The 18,960-nt window shown below is 34.8% G+C and overlaps 1 long non-coding RNA gene across 2 annotated transcripts in view; it reads left to right on the top strand.

The window, feature by feature from the left end:
• The window catches only part of LOC311441267, a 58,596-nt gene that overhangs the window by 34,757 nt on the left and 4,879 nt on the right, over positions 1 to 18,960 (top strand). The window contains exon 6 of one of the 2 annotated variants that reach the window (XR_014695864.1): positions 13,604 to 13,736. This is a non-coding gene — a long non-coding RNA (uncharacterized lncRNA). Of the gene's footprint in view, positions 1 to 634; positions 748 to 13,603; positions 13,737 to 18,960 lie in introns of those variants that run through there. The other variant, XR_014695865.1, reaches the window with a different exon arrangement.

An 18,960-nucleotide genomic window follows, 5' to 3' on the forward strand; every position in this document is an offset into this window, starting at 1 on the left:
TAAGTAATACACAGGTAATAGGCAGAAACAGTTAACATATCACATCCTGACTCCTGAGGGGAATCAGTGCACAGGACACTAGAAACAACATGCTATTTAGTTTGCGTTACCACAGGATATGAATTTACAAAATGAATAGGACAAATTCCCGTCTTAGTGCCACCAAAGTAAATCAGGGATATCCCAGCTGCCTGTGGAGGAATGGCTCTGAATTGACAGCGCAGGAATGAAGAAGAGGTTCTGGTCAGGCACCAAGAGCATTCAGCATAATGAAACGCTTTGAGAACAAATGCATCCAATGGAATAAGATGAAGGGGCTCTGGTCCTCACTTCTACCATCTGGTTCAGTCATTAAGGGGTTAAGATTATCATCCCCCAAAAATGATTGCAGGAGGACTGGCGTACTGTAAGACTGATTGTAAAAGAGATGTGCATGCATATACAGTATGAAATTTCAGCTCTATTTAGACATTTGAGTTTAGCTATTGGCTTCCATAATAGCTGATTACAAGATCTTTGTTTTCATAGTACCTCCTAATCTGTCAGGATAATATGAGGAGAGAAAATTGGAAATTTTATCCTGTGAGAGGCACCGAAACTGCCTGAACTGTGTGTCCATGCTGTATCCCAACAGGACAAACTGCACATTGGCTTTGGAGAAAGAAGACATTGGGGAGTGGATCCCCACAAGCTCCAGGGACCCTCCATCTCCTCAGACACTCAGAAAAGAAAAAAAAAAGAAAAAAAGTAAAGCTCAGGTGAGATAAAACTGAGTTTGTGTGTGTGTGTTTTAACAGAAAGTAAGCAGAAAACTGCCTTCAGGATGTCCAGGGTTGCAGTTTATTCAGGGACCACAGTTAGTCTCTACTGATGTGGAGAATCCTCTGAGGGCTGAGGATTGCCCAGTCTCTCTAACGAGCTGTCAGGTCAAATCACAGAGGTATAGCTAGAAAAGATCATGTCCTAGTTCACGGTAAACCTTTTCATATTCTAAAGAGTGCCCCGTGCTGTGCGAGGAAGAGCCTCTGTCATATACTGAGGGTATCTCTGCATCCTTGTTGTCACGTAGTGTCAGTCCTGTGTCAGCAAGGAAGCAAAAGATAAGATGACCTCTGCTCCATGGCCCCAGGAACCAGGAATCTGTCGAGAGTAGCCTATGGACATTTGGCAGGAATGCGCACCTGAAAGGCAAGCACTTCAATTTGCACCAGTGACTGTAGGCACATAAGTTAATTTTATTGCAGATAGTGAATAAAAGTGTTATTACAAATGGTAATTATATAGCCTGTACTACAAATAGATCTTATTGTGTTCCTGCACTCTATCTCTGGTAACCAATAAATATATGATTAACCATACAGCAATAACAATAATTGAAAAAAAAAAGTCTTAAAAGCAAAAATAATGTATTCTTCTTCCATATATCTTCCATATATCTTCTTCTTGCTGGGTCCTGCACCTGGGGCGCAATAACCCTGAGCAGAGCTACAGGCTGGGAGATGGGTGGTTGGAAAGCTGCCAGGCAGAGAAGGACCTGGGAGTATTGGTTGATAGTGGGCTGAATATGAGCCAGCAGTGTGCTCAGGTGGCCAAGAAGGCCAACAGCATCCTGGCTTGCATAAGAAACAGTGTGGCCAGCAGGGCTAGGGAGGTGATTGTCCCCCTGTACTTGTCTCTGGTGAGGCCGCACCGCGAGTACTGTGTTCAGTTTTGGGCCCCTCGCTACAAGAAGGACATCGAGGTGCTTGAGCGAGTGCAGAGAAGGGCGACGAAGCTGGTAAGGGGTCTGTAAAACAAGTCCTACGAGGAGCGGCTGAGGGAGCTGGGCTTGTTCAGCCTGAAGAAAAGGAGGCTCAGAGGTGACCTTATCGCTCTCTACAGGTACCTCAAAGGAGGCTGTAGCGAGGTGGGGATTGGTCTGTTCTCCCATGTGCCTGATGACAGGATGAGGGGGAATGGGCTTAAGTTGTGTCAGGGGAGTTTTAGGTTGGATGTTAGGAAGAACTTCTTTACCGAAAGGGTTGTTAGACATTGGAACAGGCTGCCCAGGGAAGTGGTGGAGTCTTTAAAAGACGTTTAGATGTAGAGATTAGGGATACGGTTTAGTGGGGACTGTTAGCGTTAGGTCAGAGGTTGGACTCGATGATCTTGAGGTCTCTTCCAACCTAGAAATTCTGTGATTCTGTGATATAGATCTTTTCAATGCCAGTGGGAATGACTGGGAGTAAATGAAGACAGAATATCACCCACAGTATCAGTAGGAGCTTGCTTCCCACACTGATACGTGTGCTTGGATATTCAGAAGAAATTATATGCTCTGAAAATACAACACATTGTGTCACAGAACCTGGTAATTTTGAAGAAAAAAAATAATTAAGAGCCAAGTTATATGCTATACCAGTAAGTATAGTTTCTGTTGACATCATATTCATCCCTAGCAGCAGGAATCTTCAGTGTTACATTTCATAGCTGTGTTTTGCTAATGAGCTTTATGAAAATGGTATTTGCAAAGAACTGCATATTTCACAACATGCAGTCTACCTAGGACTCTTACCAATTTACTGTATTTTGCTTGTTCTAAAACTTTAACAGTCCTTTTTAGTACTTTCAAAATGTTTTACCCAGGCGTTTTCTTTAGGGCTTTTATTTTTTTTTTATTTTATTTTTTTTTATTTTTATTCCCTGTTGAGTTTTGGCATGCGGTGGCAGGCATTGTAAGGACTGAGAACAGTTCTTACAGCTGGTCATGATGAAGAATCTCTTCAGCACTGTGTTTTTCTTTCCTTCTTTCCTCTTTTTTTTTTATAGCACATGGTGCATTTTTATCTTTTTTTTTCTTTTTCTTTTTTTTTTTTTTGTCTCAGTGTTTGTACACTTCAATAAAACAAGGACTTTCAGCTTCCTGGGTTTTGGAAGACGACTGTGCAAATCATCCTGTAAAACCCTGCTGAGTTGTTTGGGGCTGGAAGAAGCACGCTGCACATAGTGTCCCTTAGTGCTTTCAATCTCATCTTTTATGACAGCTGGGAAGGAGGAAAAAAATGTGAAAGTGACAGTAAAGAGTGGAGAGGCACAGAGCTGCAGTGCTCAGAGAAGATTGGAAAGGACTTGGCTTTTCCAGTCAAGGCAGCTTGTACCACGCTTTGAACTTCCAGGCAAGAGCAAAAACAGATTTGAACAGGGAAAGAAGAAATGTAATGCATTTGCAAAGCAAAAGACTTCTACGTAACAGACCACTGTAGAGGATAATTTGTTCTAGTGTAAAATATCAGTGATATTTGAAGTTATCTGTGACTTTTATTCTCTTTGACTCTAGACTCTTAGTCTATAGATGTATGTTATTTATATGGTAAGAATTACCATTATGAGGCAGATGTGAGATCTGTTCTTCATATAGGTCTTATGTATAGGTCTTACAGAAAGATAATACTTTTTTTTTTTTTTTTTTAACATATATATATATATATTTTAACAATGGTAGTGTTATTAATTGCGTTGCCCCTAGATTGTATTGCAGTATTGGAACTTGCTGTCCCTCTGTTTTTTGCGAGCCTGGACACAGTAAGAACTAAAAACATTGTAAACATTGTTGGACAGATTCAAATGCAGACATAAAAGACAAATTCGTTTCCTACTTCTTCCTTCAAAATCAAACACCTTTTACTTTTTCATTTGCTATTAAAGGCCTAAACTCCTTTATGAAACATTCATATTTTGCCAGATATCTCTTAGTTTAACAAGGGTAGAATGAAAAATTGTTTGTGCCTCCAGAGAGTTTAGGTTTAGGAGAAAAGAGATTTCTTTTAATTTTTAATTCAGGTCTGTTGCTTTATTCATTTTATTCTTTTTCCCTGCTAAGCTTTATCTCATTAAAAAAATTAAAGCTCTACCTTTCTTTTGATTAGGATAAAGCAATAGAATACCTGAATAGTCAGATCATATATATATATATGCATATATAATGTTTGCTGAGGTAAAGTTGCATTATTCAGATCAGATATATTTTTAATTGACTTTTATGGCAACTATGCAGTCAAAAGTTATAAAGTTTATTTATAAACAAGAACATAAATTTTAAAGCTTCATGTTGAGTGAAAATCTATAAATATAGAAAGTTCAGAAAGAATCTTCTGAATGTGACCCGTGACACAAGGAAAGACATGACCAAGACTCTTCAGTCTGCTCCCAGAGTGACACAGCTTAACAGCTTTCATGGAGAGCCAGCATAGTGCAAGGCCCTTCCAAGAAAGATGTTCTATGGTCAGAAAATAAATGGAAGTAGTGTTGGATAAGCAGGGAAGATATGGATATCCAAGGCCTTCTTCACTCCTCTAACGGGTATTTGCTCAGTTGCATGGAGTAGATGCAGAGCAAAATGCCCTTTGCAGGCACTTCTCTGAACTCTCTGTACTAAATTGCTTCCAGTTATATTTCATTCACATAAACATTTTGTAATTAAAGTGCTTGGCTTCCTAAATATTCCTAACTAGCCTTTTTTTTTTTTTTTTTTTTTTTTTTTTTTTTTTTTTTTTTGTGTGTGTGTGTGTGTGTGGTTTGGTTTGGTTTGGTTTTGTTTGAGATATCTTTATCTGTGGGATAAAGATATCTGTATCAATAAACTGATTTAATTGGAAGAAAGGTTAGAAATCGGTTAACTTCAGCATATAAACAGTGTGAAGGAGGAAACTAAAGGAATATAAACTCAAACCAGTAGGCACACATTTTCTCAATTATTAATAAAAGATCTTATTTTTCTAATGTGAGCATCTGGTTTCTCCAAAAAAGTGTCAGATGAAGAAAATGATAGAAGGGAGTGAGTGTGATCCTTGTCACTTAACCACACAGCAGGTGCTCAGGCACTGTCACATTATTCTTGGTTTTTACTCCTACCACCAGATTTTGTCAGGTGGTTTGTTGTGTATATTTGGGGTATTTCCCATAGCTCTTCATCTTTGCCTCATGGTTAGAAGTATGTTTCTGATAGGAACAGCTTGTAAGAAAAAAAAAAAAGAGCAGCCTAATAGATCTTTGAAAAGTTCTGTGGGTCTTCGAGATAACAGCCTGAGTGCCAGCAGTGCATCCTCAGGATGATGATTTTATTGGAAGAAAAGGGAAAAGGCCGCTGCAGTTCTGTGACAGATGTCAAACATATCAATAGCAGGTAAAAAGCAAACTGCTTGTCTGATAGCAGGAATGAGACAAGACTTAGCAGATTACCTGCAAAATCTTTATTTCCTATATCTTTATGTCAGTTTTATTTTCACAAAGCAGGGATATATAACTCTGAAGGAGACAAAAAGTCAAGCAGATTCCCCATTGGCAACTTGAAGCTAATCAACAGGCAGTCGGCAACCGCTGTGGCATTTGTTAATATTAATCGTGTTGGTGTGACACCAGGCTAAATTTGTTGTAATGGAGCTAGAAATATTTTACTGAACAGAATTTAAAAAATGTCATTGCATGACAGAAAACAAATGTAATTGTGGGAAGAGAGAGCTCAAGAACCCTTTGCAGTTACAGAGAGAAACTAGATAGAAGACTCTGACAATTTGATCTTTATTATGATATAGATCTATAACAGAACTAGCATTTTTGTGTGCTTCCTTGAATTAGTCAGATTTTTCAAAGTCCTCAGTACCTGGCTGAAATAAAGGTAGATTCTGCAAAGAACTTTAAAATAAAGTGTAAAAATGCATTTTCAACAACAAAACTGGGGCGTTTAATGCACTGTTCCCTTTTGTTCCATGACAATATGGTGCATGTGTTTGTGTGTGTGTGAGAGAGAGGAATAGATTCAGCCCTTCCTTGCTTTACAGAAAAATCCAGCTTTGCTTTTTGTTGCTGAACAATATGTATCTATTTGTATTTCCAGTTTTATGTAGATTAGACATGTTTAGTACATAATGAAGAAGACAAAATGACTTTGTATTGGTGTCTATCAGGCACTGCTGCATTAGCCAGTTTACCCGACTGCTGAGACCTGAATGGGCATAACAGCACCTTGTTATTTTCCCTTAATCACTTAGAGAAGTCTGAGATCACTTTGCAGTATCAGAGCAGCACAAAGTAGCCCTATATCTTGACTTTAAAAAGTGTACAATACCTTTTATTATTCTTTTCTTACTTAAGTCTTATTTAGACAATTCAGTTCACTGTTTAAATATATTTGAAAGCAGCAAAAGCAAGGTATTTTGTTTTCAGTTCCATTCTTCCCAAACATGATAACTTTGTTTATGTAAGCCCCATTTAAATTTATAGACAAATAAGCCTTGAAAGAAACTTCATAAGAAGTGTGTATTGCAAGTTCCACTGATGACAAACTGTAATAATAAAATTTGGAATAACATTAAATCAAGAATCAATGCAGGTATTCTCATGCAAATTTGGTGCTGATTAGCTGTACTAGTGTTAATAATGTTTAATAGCAACAATTTTGGATGAAATAAAGTGATATTGTTATCTCTGTTGTATGCAAAAATTTCTTTTTACATTTTTATTGTAATTATGTATTAATTCAGAATATTTTTAGATTTTCCCCCATAGCAGACCATTTAGTCAGATCTTTTTCTTGCTGTTGTATTATTTTTCAGTACAATTTCTGAGAGAGCTATCTTGAGAAAGTTAATGGAACTACTTAAATGCCTACAGTGAAAAGATTGTGTTTAAAGGCAGTATAAATTAAAGAATTTTACTATCAGTGGCCTTCTTGCTTATTCTTTACCTTCTTGTTGCAAGTAAATGTTTCAAAGCACTAAGAAGCAAGATGCATGGTTTAGCTACGTTTCTGACAAATTCATTATAATCTTTTGAGACATTTTTTCCTTGTTAAGTACAACCTAATACATCTGCAACTTTATCACCTTTAACCACCTTTATCAATTTACTCATTACTCATCAAACATTATAAGAATTACCTTAATTTAAAATTCTCCAATATGAAAATGATCAATGACTGACACGACTGTTCTAATGCATTCATTGTAAAATAAACATATAAGAAATAACTTATATATTTTTTTCATATTTAGTAAGAAATTCATCACATCATGAAGCAGTGGAAAAGAAAAGTCATTGCTTCAATTTTAGTTCTAGGTAACAGATTATTTTTACTGGATTATCAATAATTACAAATCAGGACATGAGCCCAGGAGTTTAATGTTACTGTTTAATCACGTGTGGGTTGTATCCACTAAACAGCATTATGAGACAGTTTTATCACTGTTTCATTATTTATCCTGCTACAATAATACTCATCAAAAAGAGCAATGAAAAACTATAGATGAGTTCAGCTCACTTATACTTTTTTATATTTTCCAGCCAAAAATGAAATTGCACTTTTTAATAGAAAGATTCCTCAAATTACCTGAAAGACACAAATTTTCTGTGTTCAAAATATGGTCTATCAATATTAGCCTAATAAAGATAGATAAAGCTGGTTTTGATCCCTATGTAAGTATAGTTTAGGTAAGTATTTTGAATAAAATATATTTTTAAAAGTCTGGAACATGGTTAAATAATCAAATTCAAATTTTTATAAATGAAAAAATGACAAAAGGAATTAAACAGCATAGACATAAAGCAAATGAAGTAATTAGCTTATTCAACCAGTTGAATGAGAGATGATAGGTAGTGTATTAACTAGCAGGTAAAGCCATTGAGACAAAACATTATTAATTCAGATTTCTAAGTATATAGATTACTTTGTTAAGCAGAATGGAAATTTAATTAAAAAAATGAAAACACAAAGGATATTTAACTCCATTTAGACTGAAAATGAGATGAATGAATCAGACATTTTGTGGGGGGAAAAAAAAAAGAATAGTGAAATGTTCAATACTAAACAGGTTAAAATGAAGCACAGAATTAATGTTTTTTTCAGCCTCTTGAGTATTTCCAGAGTGATATATCTCATCAGAGGTCTACTTTTTGTAGCTTGTCTTGGTCTCTATTTAATAGCTTAATCACAGAAATGTAATCTTCCTCTTTTCTTAATTTTTTACTTCATTTACTGATCATCTTGAACAAAGCAAGGTAGTGAAAAAAAAAAAAATCATGCAATTATGCTTTTGAACATTCTGGAGAAAATTTTCAGAGGGGGCATGGTATCCTTCTTGAAATTAAAATTATTCCTTCAGTAGAGGGCCACGAACACTTTTGTCTTAGTTTTAACATGGTGGGATTTGCTTACTTCTGCTGTCTCAAAATATTTAATGCATTTAATGTAAATTCCCTTAATACTGAATCTTTTACATAAAAGGCTGGAAGAGATTCTGATGATAGTTTCTGTTAGGCCACTATTTCATTTATTACTAGGATTTTATGTATGTATATGTTTATATATGTTATTTATTTTATTATAAAATATTAAGTTTATGTTACATTTGATATTGTATTATATCACATATATCACACTGTAAATTTATAATATACTAGAAAAAATGTATGTAATATTAAACATATATCAATTGGACTAGCCACAAGAAGAGTTCCCACTTCCAGAATCCTAGTTACAGCAGTAAGATTCTGGAGAAAAGCTATTCTGCAAAGCTAAGTTGCCTGGGATGGCATTTCTCTTACTATTTCTCTTACTACATTTTTCATTACTATGAAAAAACACATAGTAGGAAGATCAAGATTACATTCTCAGATTTAAGCATGTACTGTTGTGTCAGCCTGATGGGAAAGCAATAACGGTCTAATCCTGCCCCCTTATTCACTCTGAATACTCTGAATACTATTCTGACCATTCAGCCTATTACAGTCAGTACGACTATTCCACAAGAGCAAGGTACAGAAATACTTCATATGAGTAAGTGGGACAGAAAAGGTCCTCAGTGGCTGTGCTGAGCAATCTATGTAAGAAGTAGTTAATGAGGGGCCAGGAAGAGCATGCCAGAAAATTCTCAAACTTCCTTCTAGAAACTTATCCTGAGAAAAGGTTTAGAAAGTCTCTCATAATGCATAAGTGAAAAAGCACCTAAGCACCACTTTTGTTTTAACAGAAATCTTAATTTATTTATAATTAACCTCAAGACTAGGTACCCTTTCTCAAGTCTGCTTTACTGCACAGTATAGAAAAGGAAAGTAGAGGAGTAAATAATGAAATATGTTGTTTTTCATTCCTTGTTACTTAGGAATATTTTATACATTTGTATTTATAATTGTTCTTTTAGAAAAAAAAAAGGACTAGCAGTGCCTTATTTCTTGCTGAAATAGACAGTGGAAATGAAATAATTTGGGAAAACCATACATTATATTAGAAGTTTTTGTTTTGTTTTGTTTTGTTTTTTGTTTTTTTCATGTTCAAAAGTTGCAAATAAACAGGGAGTGGGATAATGAAAAATTGTTTCATATGTATGTTTCTGAGGCCTTTGTATTCAACTAGTTAGTGTGAGTGTACTTTTTAGGGTTTTGATGGTTATTTTATTTCAGTTGTTTTGATTTTTTTTTCTTTCTTTTTTCTTTTTTTTTTTTTTTTTGAAATGGACCTTGGACTAGATCTTGATCCCAAGTGATGTCTCTGAATAATCAGAAAGCAAAGTAGCTTTCACCATAAAAGTGACATTAGCTTATTTTTCCTCTGGGATAAAGAAAAAAAAAATTAAATCTTAGTGGAAATGACTAGTCATTAAAATGTTTGTCTGAAAGCTTCTTCTGTGCTGCCTTAACCCCCATCTAACTTCTGGGAAAAAAAAAAAAAAAAAAAGAACTGAGACCAACTAAGGAAAGTATTGTATTTCTTGTCTGCATGTTTTGTGAACTCTCTATTGCTCCTCAATGTATTTTTTGATTCAAAACCAGAAGAAATACAGATTACATTTATTCTTCAGTGGCATATTATCTATCATTAATAGAGCATATTTGCTTCACTGTGCCATATATATATTTTTTTTTCATATAAGATACATATGAGATGATGGTTAGAAACCCTCCTTTACATCCTAACTAAAAGAACAACACTGCAGTTGACAGAAAGCCCTACCTGACAGAAAGTAGTGCCAGAGAGCAGGCATTCCAAATTGGTTGATGTTGTCCACTTATTCAGCAACCACTGCAACTCTTGAAAAAATTTGGTTCAAAGGGATTTCTTTCTCTGAAATTAAGAACACAAGAATAGATGCTATTTTTTTGAAAACAAGTCTTTTTTCTTTAGAGGTGTTGCTGGGTCTTCTAAAGAGGTACTATCTACTTTTTGGCTTGATATTGATGGATAGTTTTCCAGGAATTTAATATAAAGTTGACTGTTCAAAGTGTGAGAGGAAACAATAAAGTAAGGTAGAACATCTTTGGTCACAGGGAAACCTTTTGGGAAGGTCTGAGAAATGAAAATCCATTGATCCAATTTCTCTGTGATTAATAGGTGAACGAAGAGCTATAGTTTTGAGCTGCATTTCTGACCATCCTGTCAGTCTTTCATTGAAGATGAACATTTAGCCACAGGCCAAAGTTTTACTGTATTTTTTTCTGATGTTGTCCTGTAGAAAAGCAGTCTGTTTTTAAGCCACAGTGATCAACTGCAGTGACAATGACAATGTAATTCTGATCTAATTTTGCAATTGCATTTGCAATTTGCATTTGTGTTTGCAAGGAAATGCATTTCTTTCAGTGGCATACCAGGAAAAATATATGGCTCTTGTAGGATTCACAAACAATTCACAATGAATAATTCACTCAGTAAGCTCAGAGTCTGTTTCTCAACATGGAATCATCATGAGTAGATTATAATTTCCTTGAATACATTCATGATTAGATTGAACTTCTGTGAGTTATTTTCCTCTGTGGATTAACTGTCAGCAATTGACTGCATGCCTGATTCTTGATATTTAGCATTTGAGGTGTGTTAATTTGTGGTGATGGGCCACAAATGTTACTTTATCTGTATGTCTCCAAAGGAGATTGGCTGGATGACAGCAGAGAGAAAAGAAACAGTTATTAAACAAATATGGGACTTGATGAATAAGGATGTTGTTTTTCCGAAGAAAATATTTCCCTCTTAACTAGAGCAGAACCAGACATCTGTTATGCAAAATAAAGGTTGTTTTCTAATAGCAACAAGGATAGTGAGGAGCAGCAGTACACTGAATGGGACAGACTGATAACCCCTGGCAACAAAGCTGGTGGTATCTTACTTCTGTTTATGCAAAAGATTTTAAAAAACACATAAATGAACAGAAATAACTGAAATCACTGTGGATTTAAGTGGGATGGACTTCTATACTCAGTTTTGTCTTACTAAAGGCAGCATTAGCTCTGAGTTTAATGAGAGTAAATTCAGTCCTTTACACTAACATTTCCATTATTATTTTAGAACTACAGAAGTATAGTACTACTGTGGCAATGTTTACCTTCTCCTAGTTTATACCTCTTCCTTTGCTTCTTCTATGTTTTAGCTTTCTCTAATCCTAATAGAAAGAACTATTTAAGTCATTACATTATTTTATTTGAAGTACTGACATTTAAAAATTTTATGACAAAAATAATTTGATTTTATCTTTCATTTGGGATTCACTTGAATTCCCTTTACTCTATGTCCAACTGAATTCTATCTTGATGATATAGTTTTGTTTTTATAGTTATTTTTATCTAGCTGTAAGATAAAATGAAGTAAGTGTTTCCTGTTAAATGGCATGCTGTTGTATGTATCATTTCTTTTTACTGTATGAAGATCCCATTTATTTATTTTTCTTCTGCTATGTAAATTACTTTCTCTGACTCTACTCTGTTATTACTTTCCTTGTGTCTGAAGATTCAGTACAATTGCTGAAATGTTCAGTTAGCTTCTGGGAAACAGAAACACTGGGAATCAGAAGAGTCACAATTTTTGAAGTGCCAGCTCCATTGCAAAACAGTCATGATCTCTGTCGTGATCTGCTCCATAATTTTGTTGTGTGGGCGAGTCTGATTTTTTTCCCATTGTGTTCCCTGACTCATAGAGTACTTGATAAAGTGTGTGGAGAAAGAACGGAAAAAAAGTGAGAGCACAGACCAGCCATTGAAGGTGTACTTGGACTGCAGTTAAATGCTTATTCTTCCCTAAGAAACGTCCTGAGCAAAGCAGACATTTTAAGACCCAGAAATGCACAAAACCCTGTCTATGTACTGTAGTACCCTCCTTTCCAGTCCCACTTCCCCAGGAAGTTACTGAGGGCATGTCACTGGCATATGGCACAAGGAGTGTTGTGTTTGACCATGATAGGGATCTATCGCCTCTTCAATCTCTTACCTCATCTAAACAATCTACCTTATAGCTTACCATGGAGAAATAGCAGCATAAGGCTGTAGTGCTGTGGGTAAATGGGTGGCTAGCAGTAAATTACTTTGACTGAAAAAGCTTCAAATGCAATGGAATAATATAACAATTACGTATGAGCAGGTATAATAGCATATAGTAGTAAATAATTTTATATAAAATCATAGAGCAGTGACATATTTTTTCTTCACTGAAGTCTACCATTTTAAAAGCATACTTTTAATATTACTGGATGGATATATATGTTTATAAAGAGAAAGAAAATTCAGTAAAAAACTAAAAATTCATTAAAACTAAAAATTCTGAAGAAAAAAAGTCTGTAAAAATTCTGTGATCCCAATTCAAGAAAAAAAAAAAAGGAAAAAAAAAAAAAAGATAAAAAGATAAAATATTTAGTATTCACAGACTTTAAATAACCCAGTAATTTTGCATGATAAAAGAGATGAATGGAGAAAGAGAAAGGGAAAATGAGACAGAATACAATTTAGTTTAATGTATATCTGTCAAAATTCTTCCTCAAATGATGAAAAACGAAAGGCTAAACCTATTAACTAGTCCATTTCATAACAAAAAAAAATAGTGTTTTAGGTAAATTTTCAGTTTTTATAGTGCCTGATGTGTGATGAACTTGAAATAATCCATGTATAGAAAACTAGAGATTATGACTAAAGCACTGCTAAAACACTCTTTCTTGGGTATGTGCAATACCCATTGAAGCAATTACAATCACAGAAGGAAATTACAATCTATAAACTACTTTCAAATTGTATTAGCATTATATAGCAGATCAAACATATACTTGAAGTAAATTCATTTGATGGAGCTACATCAAAGACAAATTCGGTTTAGTATATTTAATTTCCACTGTGAGTATTGAACTGGAGAGTGTTTAAGCTCATAATTGGCACACCAATGTATGGAAGAGAAGTAAATATGCTATTAATTAGGAGATAAATATTGACACATAGCAAGATTAAATTATATCAAAACATTAAATGTAACTTGCTTAATGCACTATTAAGTATCCAAATATTGTGTATCTGGAATTGTAATTATATGCCAAATTAACTATATGGAAGGGAAAAAAAAAAAAAGAAATTTTTCCAAACACTTGGGACAGACCTGTCCTTACTCCAGCAGCAGTTAAGTACAAAACAGAATTAGTCAGAAATGTGTGTTGTCCCAGCTGTACAGCATGACACAAAGAACTGTTGCACTGCTGCTTACGCCTGAAAACATGGACTTTCTATTAGTATATATGGTACTAAATAAATATATTACATTAAGAAAATCCAGATTTTTATTTTATTTATTTATTTATTTATTTTAATTTTAATTTTTATTTTTATTCAGTGCCATGCTTCAATACAGGAGAAAGCGGAGTGTTGCTGAGCCTACACTACTACTGTTTTAGAATTTGTCTTTTGACTGCTTTGTGTCAGGCATTCAATATTAACTTCTTGACAATAAAAACACAACAAATTGGGTAAGTAACTTTTTATAGCATGTACAGACATTCCTCAAAACATAAGCATAGGAAAAGAAACTGCTAAGGTAGAAGGACAGACTGTAATTTCTCACACAAGTTTCAGACATTCACAAGAAGTGACATTAGAATTTGCAGCACCATAAGGGCTTTGGGAATGCTCAAAAGCATTGGTAGCAGAGAAAACAGAAGAGAATATGAATCATATTAGTGTCTATCATTGGTTATTTTATTTCACATTGTGCTTCCAGAATTCTTCCTCGTGAGACATCAAGATATTGATTTAAATCTCTATCTCAATTTGCTAATACTCATTAAATTCTAAAAAATTAAAAGGCTGGATGCCTTAGAACCAGGAGATGGAAATACATTAATACCTGTGGATACAAATGGGAGGAAAAACAGTTTTTAAATTAAAACACTTTAATATAAAGAAAAATAAATACATAGCTTTTGACATTTTTTTCCCCTAGGTAACACTATTTTTATTTTTTTTTTTCTCCATGAGATAAAGAATCTCATGGACTTTAGCTTTTTGTTCATAGTCTAATCTATTCACAGTAGCTGAAGTAATGCCATTAGGGCATAAATATGTATAGGCTGTTAGTATAATCACATTAATAGCTTAAGTTCTGCCCATGTAGCTGAAGTAACAAAGAAACCTTGTCATTTAGCTATGTCTTTCTAGTGGTAACTGTTATACTGGAAATCAGAGTAAGAAATACAATATAAGAACCTATATATATGCTATTATTGTAGTCATAGTTCTATGTAAATACCTGTCATGAAATATATTTTAATTTAATAACTACTTTCAAATACTTTTACTTAGAGATGATGATTATGCATATAAAAACTATAAATATGCATGAATTTATGTATGTATATAAAGGTAAAAGTAATCAGAATAAATACAATAACTTACACAACAAGGGTAGAGATAAGATTATGGCTGGTCCATTAAAGTCTATGAATATCTGCCATTGGCTTCAATTAGCTTTGAATTAGGCACTTAAACAGCAGGAAGCAAATGGAATATTCTATTTGATTATCCTGGTCAACGAGCAATGAATGCATAAAAATAACTGTATGAAGACCCCTATGGAATTGGCCTCTCTGAACTATGCTGAAGAATGGCAACTTTTTACAATGTTATTCTTACTTATTTTTTTACTACCCAAAGAATGCTGGGTGTTTCATAGGTAATGAACTGACCTCTGTGTCTGCGGTGAACTTAGGTGCACTTTCAGACTTGCTGAAGAACAGGGGTCCAAAAGTGCATATTAATATTAATGAAAAATTATTTCAAGGGGATTTTTTTTTTTTATGTTTTCATTTTGTTTTTCACTACAAAGTCCAGAAGTTTTGCTATATTTTCATGAGCACACCAGTGACTTTAAGTAAACCATACCTAAAGTCACCACCACTTCTGCAGTGGTTAACAGGAGGACCCGACACAGGTGAATGAGCACAGTGCTACAAATGATGGGAGACCCAAACAGAACCTGGCTAAATAACATTTAATGGGCTGGGATAGGCAGTGTTTGGGTAATAAACATATCGACTTACAAAATTTACTGAGTGGGTCGGAGGTTAATTGTGGAATTCGGCAGACTGCCAAGTCTCACAGTCCTGCTGTGAGTCTCCTCTGCTCTCTCTGGTGTCAGCCACAGCTAAGGTGGTATCTCATAGGGTTTCTTTGACCCACCGCCTTGCTGTATTCAGGGCCAGTGGACGATGCCATTAGGTTAATCATTCCAGATGCCTCCCTGCTGCCACCTCTGCTGTCCCAGAACAACCACCCAAACAAAATAGGAGCTTTCAGGCTGATGGAAAGGATTTTCTTCTGTCTTCTGGGGTGGCCTTCTTAGTCTGTATTTCTTCTCACTCTTTCATTTTTTTTCTCTGCCTCATATTCTTTTGTAGTGGTCTTGTATTTATCCCAGACTTTACAAAGCAGTTTGGATGCCTCTGGATCTGAAAAATATGCCCAACTATCCTATGCCAATTGCTGTAGCTATCTAGCAGAAGGGAAAATATTAATTACTGAAAAATACATATATATATATATATATATTTGGCCTTTTTTTTTTTTAATCCAAAGACGATCCAAGCCATACAATTTTTGGTCATGGCTACAGATACAAGGTCTTGATGCCATCTGGAAGGAGCAATATTGGAGGACCTATGTGTTTTCCTCTGCTGGATGTATCTGAGGATATCAGAAATGGCAAGCACTCCCAAGAAACATTTAAAAATAAACTAAACAGAAGAGAACTTGGGTTAGCATTGACAAAAATCACTGTTATATCTAATTTCACTGAAGTGAAAGCATATGTAATGCTGATTAATCTGCAAAAGCAACATGCTTACTAAAATTGAAGGTATTGTTTAGTAGTTTTACACAATTGCATGCACAAATGAAATTTCAAGTAATAAGCTTTTTTTTATATATATATAATTTATTTTATTTTCAAGGTAACTTAAGTAAATTGAAAAATATAAGGTTAAATAGATGGTGGGGTAGATGAGCTAAAATACTCTTCAAAAGCCTAGAGCTATAAAACTAGCAGTCTACCTCTGGGAGTCAATGCCAAAAGAAAACAAATACAGTTAGGTGCTTCTGAACATCAGTCTGACACAACACACAGGTTGCATCTTGCAAAATAAGTTGGCCAGAGCAACTATGCAAAGTAAAAGATTCTCTAGGTAGAGAACATGTAGCTAAAAAAAATAAAATAGAAATATTATCAACTTAGAAACATAGGCTGTCAAGATAAAGAATAGTGACTAATATCCAGAGCTGAACTAATACCTGAAACACTTGAGGAATGATGGGCCAGCTGGAGTAAAATACCATTGATGTATTTTACAATAACAATTTGCATATTGATTAAAACCCTTAATTTAGATTGCCTTAGGTTTGCTCTGAGCTGTTATACTGATACCTGCCAGCCTCTTAACTGTGGATGGAAGAAAATTACTTGTACTGTCAATAGCTGTTTACCTATATTAAAATAATTAGCAATCAGAGTGTACTCCACTGGCTTGCACACTGGGAGTCTAATTAACTTTCTTCTTTGGATTTATACATCTACTAGTAAATAAATGGAAAGCCATCCCATGTCGTCCATCATGGGGATGTGTCTGTCATTATTTTGGAAAGGCAAATACCAGTTCAAACAAGGACATGTTTTATGTCAGAGATTTGTCACTGTATCTTTTCAGTGCATCGTGCCATTATGCTCCCTTATTCAACACGGAGCATTATTCAACATGTTACACTGAGCAATGCACTGCAATGACAAAGTGTTAATCTCCATTAAAAATTTAAAAGACATACAGCTATTTTCATCTGGGAAGCTGGTGCTGATTCATCTGCAGTCCTTCCCAGCTGAGGCGAAGTGGCAGCCGTAACTCCCGTGCTATTACACGTTAGTGAAGGACCATCCTTCAGTTCAACTTCCAGCAGCAGAAGCTGGAGAGTAAAATTGTTTCATAAAAGAATGAAGTCCAGTGCTCTTTTTTTTTTTGCTAATATATTGCTAAATGAATGTAGTACGACTTTTCTATTATTTGCAGATGATTGTCAGAGACTTAAGTACACTAGGCATCATTACAATCTCAGACACAATTTTGCTCAGGAAGTGTATCAACGTACCTACACCTTTCTGTGGGTGGGAGGGTTCCAGTTAATTCTGTAGCAGTTTCTGCTCATCTACTCAGGGTTTGGGGAAGCCACTGTTCCCTCCAGGGTGCAGAAGCAGGATTACAAGTGGACTGGTGAAGGCTGAGAATAAGAAAGCTTTATCTTCATGTTTACTGAAACTTCCTTTTGTGATGGTATTCAATTCATACTCCTATAAATATTAATAATGGTGCTTTTCACTAAGAAATGTGTTAATCTGAATAATGGAAACATGAACAAAAGAAAAAGAGGGAAGAGGCTGATGGCAGAAAGCTTAGGGAGGATGGTGTAAGTGCTCTCAACCAAATAGATAGAGTTATATATACATAGATTGGTTGATTTTTAAAAGATGTAGAAATGCAGATTCATTTCATGTATTTACCTTGGACACAGCACATGAATTGTGGTGACACCAAAGAGCTCAAAAGATCCATGCAATGTTGGGAAAAGTAGTGTAAGGCAAAAAGCAATGCAAATCCCAAGAAATCAAATAGCCTGAAGGGACATAGACCATGAGGAACTATGGATTCCCTGACCAAAGAAAACAAGACCATGAACAAATACAGTAAATATGGAAGGTAAAAAACAAATCTGGGAACAAAAAAGACCATAGAAAATAAAAATGGAAAAGCTTTTATTGTTTTAATTAAGAAAGATTGTGAGAAATAATGAAAAAAATTACCATGAAAAATGTCTGAAAATAGCATAAATTGTTAAAAATGCTTGATGGGTGACAGCAACCAACTATGTTGAAGAAATATCATTTTTAAAATCGGAAATAGAAGAAACAAAGACAAACAGTGAATTTATGTTACAGATCTGAGCACTCAGACATTCTCATGTGGTTATAAATAGGACATTTAAATAGGGTAGTTTGTGGGGCACGTAATTCCAGCTGACATGAGGAATTGTTGAAAAGCGCGAGGAAACCTGTGTGCTGCTTGTTAGAGTAACAGCTTGTGACTGCACTCAGAAACAATTCTCTTAAAGATCTAGTCTCCTTCTGTTACAAATAGCACAACAGAAGATTTTTGACTATTATGGGGAGTGCCACAGGTAATTATAAATAATGGTAGGCAAATATGAATGCACTATCACAAAAAATTTTAAGTGTAAAGAATGTGAGTAAGAAATAATACTTAATGCAGAAGAAGCATGGCAAATATTTTTTCAAAGATAATTTAAAAAATAGACAAAAAAAAAAAAAAGTAGTGCATCCTATTTTTTTATTTTTATTTATTTTTATTTTTTTTTTAAAGATTGATCTTTAGAATCACAAAAGATAAAGATCATGTTCTGTGATACGCCAACATTGTATTGAGCAAATATTCCTTGACTCCATTAGCACAATGACAAGCCAAATTTATAATTAGATTTGGCATAGTACCAGCATGGCTTTTGGTTGTCTTGATGCATGAGTCAAGTCCTGTAAGAATACACCTTACATCGAAATGCAACATATAAACATTTCTGGAAACATCTAGCACCTTGTACAGTTGCTCAATACATTATTGTAAATATAGCATTCTTCAGCTT

Source organism: Aythya ferina (genome assembly GCF_964211825.1).
Source record: "Aythya ferina genome assembly, chromosome: 9".
Lineage (NCBI taxonomy): Eukaryota > Metazoa > Chordata > Aves > Anseriformes > Anatidae > Aythya > Aythya ferina.